Below are 10569 nucleotides of genomic sequence, written 5' to 3' on the forward strand. Positions count from 1 at the left end.
GGAGGTCAGGGCACATCCCCTCACACAGCCTGTGCTGAGTCTGCTCTGGCTTTGATGCCGAGATGAGCTTAACTCTGGGCATTTCAGCTGAAGGCAGGCCTTTGCAAATCAACATTAACCCCCACGCATTGTTAGGCGTTAAAGACGAGTGTTAGGTATCGAAGACAAGTGAGGGTGACATCTGGTGCAGAACCGGAGCTGCCCTTCTATTAATACGTTCGTCAGCTAGGTGCTCATAAAAAATGCAGTTAATACTTTTAAGAAAAATCCAGAAAAGCTTAAGGCAAAATTAATTTTGTATTAGGGGATTTTTATGTGTATAAATAAATAATTATATTAAAATTCACCACATGTATTATGCATATATTCCCTTGCAGAAACGATCTCCCTTCTACTTCCTAGCATGTGCTAGGATGGTTGCCCTGGGGTTTGTAATACCGGAGTGCTGCTAGAGACAAGCCAGCTGCCTTTGAGCCACGAGGTCTGGAAAAAGCTTTAGGGTGTGCAGTTGGCCTAGATCTGTCGACCTCAGTGACTGAGCCTTTGAGGGACATTTGGCTCGCTCCTCCAGGAGAGCAGTGGCAAATTTAGAAAGGATGAGGCTGTTGTAAAGGGAGTGTTGCTACAAGGAGTGGAGCTCCATTGAGAGCTCCGTTGATTTCCATGAGGCCTTTAGCATCCCACAAACATAGAGACTGGTTTAGTTTTCCAGAAGTCTCTCCAGCTGCTTGGCTATCGCAGGTTTCTGGGCAGTATTTTGCTTCTCTTCCAGTGTTGAGGCGAGCAGTGACCCTCTGAGGTGACCCAGTTTGTTTTTGAAAGCCACCGAGTGGCTTTGACTCACTAAGTCTGGGCCAGGTGTACTCAGAGGTATAGCTAATATAACAGAAATTGGAATAAGGGATTGTCTGAAGTTCAGCAGGACTTACTGGTTAGACAAGTGGCTTCAGGAAATATGCACTTGAAGGAAGCGCACTTAAACAAAATAGAGTAATTCCCTTAAACAAACTTAGATAAATCACCATTATAAAATCATTAGCAAGGTAATGAGCTGTTCATGTCATTAAGCAGTGGCATGAGCTGAGCAAAGAATGTGAGTATTGCTTTACTAGTGGGACACATTAATTAATTCATGATAGAGTGACAAATCAAAGCTTAAAAAAAAAAACAAAACCTTTGCAGAGCTGACAAACCCAGGGCCTCCCGACACAGGGTGTACTAGCAGAAAGGGTAGCCATTTTAGCTCTACCTGTCTCTTTAGCCTCAGGCATCAAGGAATAATCATACTTGAACTGTATGTAAATCTTTCTGGCTGAAGAGCAGTTTGTCTAAACCAGACAATTTTTGTGGAATCAGGCACAGTGTGGTCCGAAAGAGGACTAGCTGATCTGAAATAACTCGTTCAGGGATCTGATAGGGCGGACCCAAAGCATATTAGTGTCTTTGGTAGATTTTGGTGCAAACACCTTACGCCTATGAACTGTGAGTCTGGCGAGGACCAAGGAAGTGTGAGTCTTCTGGGTCCACAGCGCCAGTGTGACTGATGTCAATGCTGCAGGAATCGAGCTGCCTAATTGTGTCACTGTAGCAATTAGTTCTCCAAATTTTTTTATGTACAATATGCATGTGAGGATATTATCTTACTGTTTCTTTTTTCTTTTTTTTTTCCCCTTGGGTTTTAGGTTTCATAGACCGTAGCAGTTCAATTCTACCTGACTACTATGCCGTCTTTAAAACATAACTAAAAGGAACCATAAGTGCTGGTATTATTCACTTCCCTGTTACGTACAATGTAAATCTTCCGAACTGCCTTTTTTTTAAAAAAAAAGTAGAAAAATAAATATAAAAAAAAGGAAAATTGTATTTACATGTGATGGGTACTGCAGCATCATCAGACCTGCTGGTTCAAGCTTCAATAACAGAAAATACCCCTGGTGGGCATCGTGCCAAGACTTGGCATCTATGTATACAACTTTCCTGGCATGTGGATTTGCCATACCTGTTCAAGCCCAGCCGGTGGTGCACCCATTTCATCTTCAGGCACCCTTCGTCCTGACAAGCCTCTGTCATCAACTCTAGAGAGCCCCGAGATGGCGTTCAGGGAATCACTGGCCTGGGTGAAGCCTCCAAAAGACCGGCACCTATGGCACTAAAGCACTCACACCAAACACTCCTTTCAGGCTGCGAGCACCTTATGAGGATGGTGAAGGAGCAAAACTCCTCTACGGGCCAGCCCATCTGTCAATATCATCTGACTAGAAAGGCACTTCTTTCCCTGGAGACGTTTATGGCCAGTCGATAGGCGTTGTTTGGCTCCCAAGCAGAAAAAGGCATCACCTGTAAAGAACAGGACTCCCTACTGAAAGCTGGTTCAGTTCTAGCAACTGTTTATTTTTCATCTCTTTCAAGTATAATTTTCTAAACCCAGTTGTGAGCCCATCAGCAGTAAGCGACAGGAATGTTGAGGACAAGCAAGCAAAACCCATCTCTTCACAGTCACTGCATGGCGTTCGCTCAGCTTGTAGTTTGTTTTTACACCCAAGCCTCGTGATTGTGTGAGAGCCGACGCGTGCCCGGCAGTGAGAAAGGCTGGGATTCCCACCCGTTCTGCGAAGGAACACGCAACAGGAGGAACTGGGGGTTCAATGAGGGATTTCTATCCTCTCTGTATCAGGTGTTTCAAGAGCTGATCCTAAATTCATACTGAGAAAGGCGTGAGTGTGTGTTACCTGGCCTAACAAAAGGAGTCTGGTGCATTGGTATGAGAGACTGGTCTCTCGTACAAGAGACAAGTCTCACACTGGTGAGACTTGTCACCAGTACCCACGGCTGAGGCCTAAGGACAGCAATCCAGGGGTGTTCTATTTTGGTTTTAATTTATTTTTATTACAGTGGTTTAACACACAAACTGACCAAGTAGAGCTCAGAGAGCTGGTCACTCTGGGCCTGGTTCACCTGCCAACGTAAGCGTGTGCTTAACACTAAGTAAGCATGCAAACAGCCTCACTGCATTCAAGAACACGCCTGACAAGCTTAATTGAAGCTGAACACATATAAGTGCTTTTCTGAACTTTGGTCAGCACCTCCCAGAATCAAGTCCTTAACTAGTGTAACGCCAGCAAGCTGGGGCAAACTTTATCTAGGATTCCTTTTCAGCTCTAACAAGAAACTATTATGCCATGTTTTGGGCCACTGGCCCAAAGCACTGTAGCAACATTACTGTATGAAGTTCCAGATTATTACTTCAGGACACCTTTTTTCTTCCACAATAGCTATTTTGCTTCGACAGTTTGAACAGAGAGGCCAAAGTTTTTTACTACAGTGTTGTTATTTCTGTTATTATTTTATTATTTTTCCCTTTCTCGCTGTCTTCCATTACTTCAGGACCTTTTTTCTTCCACAATAGCTATTTTGCTTCGACAGTTTGAACAGAGAGGCCAAAGTTTTTTACTACAGTGTTATTTCTGTTATTATTTTATTATTTTTCCCTTTCTCGCTGTCTTCCATGTATCTATCCGCTCTCCTGTGCTCCCCCTCTACCTCCCCCGATGCCATGCTAACATTGCCCTTTACCGATTGCGGGCCGAGGAGCCTCTTGCACTTGAGCATTTAATGGCCAATGCTGCACAGTGCCAACACTCCTGCCTCTTCTCAGGCCTCCGTCTCGTTCTTCTGGTCGCAGGAGTAAAGCAAAAGGACCATGGGGTTGTTCTAGCATCCAGCCTGCCAAACGACACTGGCAGTGAGGCTAACGCACTCCATTTACGCTTAGCGGTGGTACTCAATACCTCACAGATTTGCTCTCCCATCAGAGACAAGCGAAAGCGTTTCATTCTCATCTGTGGCCATCCTTGCAATGCTAAGGATTATTAACTATTAAATAAGAATTGGCTGTTGGAGGATGGAAGATGCTACAAAGGAAAGTAAAAACCAGCTGGTTTCTGGTGCCTCGTTTTTGAGGCAGCATGCCTCTGATGTGGTAACGCTTCCCAGACCAGGTAACGATTTCCGAAGAAATACACACGGTGATCCCTGTATCGCCAGCTCACAGTTGCTTTAGATACAAGTTCATCAGTAGTGGAAGTCTTTAATGTGCAATGTTATCAGCTCAGTGCAGCAAAGACAGAGCACTTACGTACTAGCCAGGAATACGCTGCTTTGGGGTTATTTTCATGAAAACCTGGGGTTCATGTTTTTAAATCCATTCACATACACACGCACGCATAACAAGACTGCATCACAGCTTTAAAAAGGGAAAACAAAACTCCAGGCTTTTGACTACACACACATTGCATTAGGAAAGGGCTCTTCTGTTTTGAAGAGCAACAAGCCCTCATGTTCCCACTGTGGATCCCACACCTGCCCTGGTATGGTTAGCTTAGAGGTTCAGTGTGAAAGGGAAGGAGGCCATTTAAGGAGCAGGGGCGACAGAAGTCTCAGGACTCAGTAGGCTGGTGGGAGGAAAAGGTGAGATTTTTTTTTTTTCCATTTTATGATTAAAATGAATAGGAAAGAGGTGGGAGTAGCAGACTGCTGTTGTCAGTCTGTTGTCAGTGCCAGAGGCCCCAGGGGCAGTCTGTAGGCAACGTCACTCCGGGTACTGCCACCATCAACGGGCAGTCTGTGGGCAACGTCACTCCGGGTACTGCCACCATCCTCGTGGGCATGGACCCCAGCAGTGCCCACACCTGCCAGTCTGATGGCCTAAATAACCCCTTGGGCACTGGTTGAGGCGCGTAACAGCCGAGTCCTGGGTGAAGGCCAGACCTTCCCCAACCACCCTGCCTTCACCTGGATGGGCCCAAGGCAGGTCCCTGCTGACCGCTTAGCAAGTTGTTGCGCTCTGCCTGCCTCAGGATTCATGCTGTCCCCAGGGCAGCTACATGTGGCAATGCTTTTTTTTAAATGATGTTAACTCCTGGCTGAGCAGACACAATGACACAGTGGAAGAACTGCCATATTTCTCCCGAATTGCAAGTAGAGCTTATTACTGAAAAGGGAGAAGGAGGAGGAGAAAAAAGCCATATAAAGTGTTTGGCACTGTAGTAAGCATCGCAGAACTGGCACTTCATCTGGTTTTAGCTTTGGTGGGTCTGGGTATTTTGCAAAGTTACCCTTTGGCGAGGCATTCCTCAACAACCTTTCAGTGCCTGAACACTGCAGCGCGTCCTCAGTTTGCCACCTCTGGCATCCATGGGAAGTGTCAAGCAGACTGGGCAACAGCTAGTCCGTTTCTTAAAATCTGTTTTCTTCTCATCTGCGAAAGCCATCTCTACCACAGTAAAGTAGTTGTGATTCTGTTGGGGGTGAAAGAAAACAACAACAGTCATGATTTCACCCCCCTTCAACCTGGATTACGTGCAGGACATAAAGATGATAACATTCCTGCTAAGACTCGGTTAACACCGCAGTTAACACCAGTCATCCTCATTCATATTAGGAGGAGATTAATAGTAGTAATAAAGAAATTACATCAGGTTTAGAGAATGGAAAAATTAACGCAGAACAAAAATGGCTATTCCAATCATCCATCTCCAGGGCTTATAATGGAGATAATATTCTAGAGTCAAGGAAGAAAAACATTTTGGTTATAGTCTACTGAATCCTGATGGGCTATTCATACTTAAAACATGCAAGTATTGTGACATCTGTTCTACAGCCTAAGGAAAGATGAGGTGGAAAACGGGGAGGGCTGTGGAGGCAGTGGGGATTGGAAAAGCAAGTCCAAAGCGTCTAGACAAAAGTTTTGATGATTGATTGAAAAAAACGTGATGGCGAGGAAACACGATGGTGGCATCGCCCTCCCACCCACACCCTTGCCAGCAGCGGGCTCTAGGGACCTGGCGATGTATTTATGACTAACAGGGAAGGTCAGCGTTGTGGCCTTTCCCCACCCTACGCCCCGCTGGTTAGGTACTTGCAAGCTGAAGACGTTTCAGGCTGCAGGTTTGCTGGGATGGGGCTTAGGTCAGCTTTTGTGTCTAGAGAATTCCTGGTGCGCACTTACCAGAAGAGAAGGAAGGGGGAGGAAAGAATAGACTTCTAACTATTTTATGTTAACTGAAACTATTTAGTGAGCCCATTACACAAATATATTTCAGCCTAATACTTACGTGTAACCACAGCACTTTGTCATCACTGCAACTAGTCACCAAACTCACCCTGCATTACTTCTACAGTGCCGTCGGTACAGTGGAAACACTATAAACCAACAGAGGGGGAGCACTTCCAACATGCCTAGTGAAAGCTTGCACTCACAAAAAAAAATGGGCAAGATGGAAACCCATAGTTACACGTGAACGGGGGCTCCCTAACGTGCCTGCAAATAAAATCACTTTGTATAAATAGCCATGGGAGATGACTAGGCTAATAAAAAATCAGGAAAGAAAAAGGGGACAAATGACTTTTTCCCAGGTGTTCAGTCTGCTCAAGCTTGGAAAAACTTCTGTAAACAAAGAGGAGGTGACGGGCACATTACCTGCATTCCCATGTGTCCCAGTTACTCCTGCACCAGTTGCATTTTCCAGTTGATATCCAAGTGTATGTATATAGTTTGTCTTTGTATAGGAGTGAGTGTGGTGGCTGTCAATCATGTGCTCTTCCAGTATTGTAATTTAACAGATTATGGCTGTATGAAAACGATGTAAATAACTAGAAAAAAATTAAACTGGATCTCTATGTCCTAGTTTTTGTACATACTGAAACTGCATGGTATTTAAATTATTGTTTGTCTCTGATGTACGCAGTTTCTTAAAAAAATTCATTTAAAAAAAAAGCATTCCTGTGCCTGTGTATTTTCTCACCCTCTGTCCCAGTGACTGATAGTGTAACAAACGGATGCAGTCGAGGATACCAGCCCTCCTGCTGCCGGCCAGGCTCAGCACTGCAGTCTGGCAGATGCAGTGACAGAGTGCGCGCCCACGGCGTGCCCGCACCTCAGCGGGGAGCGAAGCAGAAGCGCAGGACTTACCAGAGCAGAGGGACGGGACGCTGTATCGGCTGAGCCACTACCGCCGTCTGGTGGCGCTCAGCTGCTAAAATGGTACCCAGCACCAGGCTCGTCAAGAAGAAAACCAACAGCCTGCACTAGACAGACCACAGAGAAACACAAACAAAAACCACCTCTCACCGCAGTGTTGTCAGTACAGGGTACGCTGTCGAGTGCTACTGCCAGAGTCCATGTGCAGCATTTGCCGACTCTGCTCTCCCTTCCCTGTTCACAAGCCTTTGTCCAATATACAACACCTCATGGTTAGAGAAGCTGCCGCCGAGTAGTACCAGCAAGCGCGATTGCTGTTCAGCGGAGGAGCCATACCTGCACATCCAGCTACTTTCATATCACCTTTTCATCTCCCCCCCCGCCCCGAGTAGCTTCAGTGGTTGCACAGCATTTCAGGTTGTGACAGACTGCAGCCTGTGTAGTGAAAAGGGGAGGGAAAACCTTCTTCACGAGAAAAAGCACATACCTTCAAAAGTCTCACTAGCCTTCTGCAGAAAGTACAGAAGGTAACGGCTCCGCTTAGGCTGTTTAGTTTTCATAACTGGTGGTGCAAAAATTCTGACCCCAAAGAAACAATTGGCACCCAGCATCCTCACTATAACTGGCAGGTGGGAGCAGCTCCCCTCCCCTGATGCACACAGAGGCTTCCAATTACACAAAAATGAAAGGTCCATATACTTTAACTGACCCAATTCTGCTCCTTTCCATTGCTGATATGGAGACACAACATGACCAAAACTCTGGTGCTGGGCTTTTTTGTTTGTTTCCATTTGGGTAAGTTTTCACTGACCTCCTTACAATCTTTGTTTGTGTGTGTTTGTATATATTTCCATTCTGGCAGCCAACAAGTTTGTAGCTAGCCAGTGAGGTTTGGATAAATAAATGAAGTAAAAAAAAAAAAAAAAAAAATCCTAGTTTTTGACTAAAGACCCCCTTCCCCCACAACCAGCTACGGCTTCCATAGCAGCACTGTATAGTGTTTGTTTTATGTTTTAACTGAAGCATTCCATAAAAATGGTCTAAGGAAAGAGACGTGTGTCTTCAGTAAAGTCCATGTAATTACTAGCAATCAAATTGCAATCTAATGCCATCTTTAGGCAGGAAACAAAGAGGAGGGCTGGGGGGAAAAAAAAAACCAAACCAAATCATTCTCCATTAAACAGGCAGCCCCTGGTGACCAGCTCAACAATAGCATTTGTGCTACCTTTACCAGCAGCTTCAAACCACTTCAGAAAAAACTTAGGAGAGTAGGCCCACAGGAACAACCGACAGCCAGGTGCACCTTGCAGTCACTCTCTTGCAACATTCCCTGCTAATGGGATGTAAGATACAACAATTTATATTTTAACATCTATTTGATAAGCATCTAAGTTTTACATACATGGATGCATTAACCCCGAGAGGTAGGAGACAGACATATCTGTTTAGCAACCAGTTCAGAATGTAAAAGCTAGATCTATACATATGTCCATGTGCACACATGCTCGAGAGCTGATCTTCAGTCGAAAATAATGGCCACTAGGCATCTAGATTTTTTTTTTTTTGGGGGGGGGGAACATGCTGAGCCCACTGAGCAAATCCCACAAAGGCATTGGAAGCCGCATGCTGCCAGACACAAGCCCAGCAGAGCACCCGCTGAGCCGTGTGCATGCACACACATGCGCACGCAGACACACAGCCATGCATGCACAAACACGCTCTGCTGCTTGGCAGTGCCTGGCCAAGAGCTCAGTGCCCTCAGCGCAGGTATGGGGTGAGACTCCTCTGACATCATCTTCCTTACTCCCATTCCTCCCTCTTGCGCCTTGGAACAAGGCTTCCAGGCAACTAAGTCTGAAACAACAGTGCGGCCGTGCCCTGGTCGCACAGTCGAGCTGGTCTGCGTGGGACAAAGTGGCCGCCCTACTCCTGAGCGGTGTGAGCCAACAAGTTTCTGGCGTGTCCATGGACATCACCAGCATCTGTTAAGCAGCTGTCGGGGCAAGATGCAGACGGTGCAGCACTACCCTATGCCCACGCTGGCAAGCGTTGCCTACAAATTGCCTACAAAATTCTTCCCTGAGTGGCAGAATGAATGAAAGCTTGGCTTTTCAGTAAATTTGTGCCGTGTGGTGAGGAGCTCTGGTGTTCAGAAAGACATCTTCAACTGAAATTGTCCCATGTGTCCCACAGGGCGATGAAAGTTGACCTCCTATCCACAGAAACCTGCTATGTATCACTGTTATTTTATCAACCTCTGAATTACTGTATTTCAGCCATTTTTGCCTCCATACTCTCCTGCTTTTCTTTCCATACTCTCCAGCCCATTACTAGAGTTCAAATCACTCATCATTTTTCAAGCATCATCCTCTGACATCTGCCATTACTTTTCTTATCTGGAGTTTCCATCACATTTGGACATCAGCTGGAAGAGAACTGGTACATGCAACACGGGAGAGCACAGACATGTGGCATTGCTCTAAACCTCTCTAGAGAGAAAGTACTGCTTGAGGGGAGAACTGGACCAAATTAAGCTTATTTTTCTTGTTTGTAAAGCCCATGAAGATATTTGGCAGTGGGAGGCTTGAGGGGGGAAGCTTTACTCTCCGAAGTGAATGCTTCAGTGTTGTTTCTATTGTCTACAGGAAAAACAGAAGAACACCCAAACATATGCAGCAGCTAGTTCTATATGAACAAAAAAGCACGCAGCAAGCGGTTACATACTCTGCTAGTCAAGGAGAAATAATGTAAATAAAGACAAAATATCTCATTTTCAAGCTTTTCAGAAGAAAACGACCATCAGATGACTTGTTACACCACACTCCTCCTACAATGACATAGAGGAAATGGAAAACAAATAGCAAAGGTAACCCCTTCCCCGCATTACTTAGCCAGGGATTTCAGTAGGAGGCTCAACTATGTGCAACTTCAAAATAATCTGTGTAAGGAACCAGCAGTCGATAGTAGATAAATGACCAAACTCGGACTGCCCACTAAAAGTGCCAGCTGGACACTAAACTATTTGCAGTGTTTTAGTTCAAGAGGTCAAGGAGCAACTGTTAGCCACATATGCCAAACTCCCGGCTGATTACAATTGCTGGAGGCACAGACCAAGGCTTCCCAAATGGTGGACTCTGCTCTAGGTTGGGACTCTAAAGGTATCTTGCCTCAACCACACCCGGCTCATCACATGCTGGGGACAGTGAAAGCTCACATTTTGCTGTTCTCCTGCGCTCTTGGGAAGCAGGTCTCCGAGCTAAAGCATTACGTTCAACTGAGCAGACGTCACCAAAAATTAACTGAGCATGTTAGCCAGATGCACACTTTCAGTCTTTTGGGAATTCAGTAAGTTTTCTGCATAAACACTATCCTTCATAAATCCAAAGTGAAAGGTTGGAAATGGCTCCATTAAGACACAAATGTCTCTTACCAGATCAGTGAAAGAAGCATGGAGTTAAACCACTATCTGTTCTCTAGAGAACTCCCCTCCTTCAGCATAGCCCAGAATAAATAATGCACTCCGTTAAAGAAACACTCTTGTTCTTTCTTTGTACATGAAACCGAACAAAGCTGCACACAAACTTCAGCTG

This window comes from Aptenodytes forsteri, unplaced genomic scaffold, assembly GCF_000699145.1.
Source record: "Aptenodytes forsteri isolate BGI_AS27 unplaced genomic scaffold, ASM69914v1 Scaffold63, whole genome shotgun sequence".
NCBI classification, from domain to species: Eukaryota; Metazoa; Chordata; class Aves; order Sphenisciformes; family Spheniscidae; genus Aptenodytes; species Aptenodytes forsteri.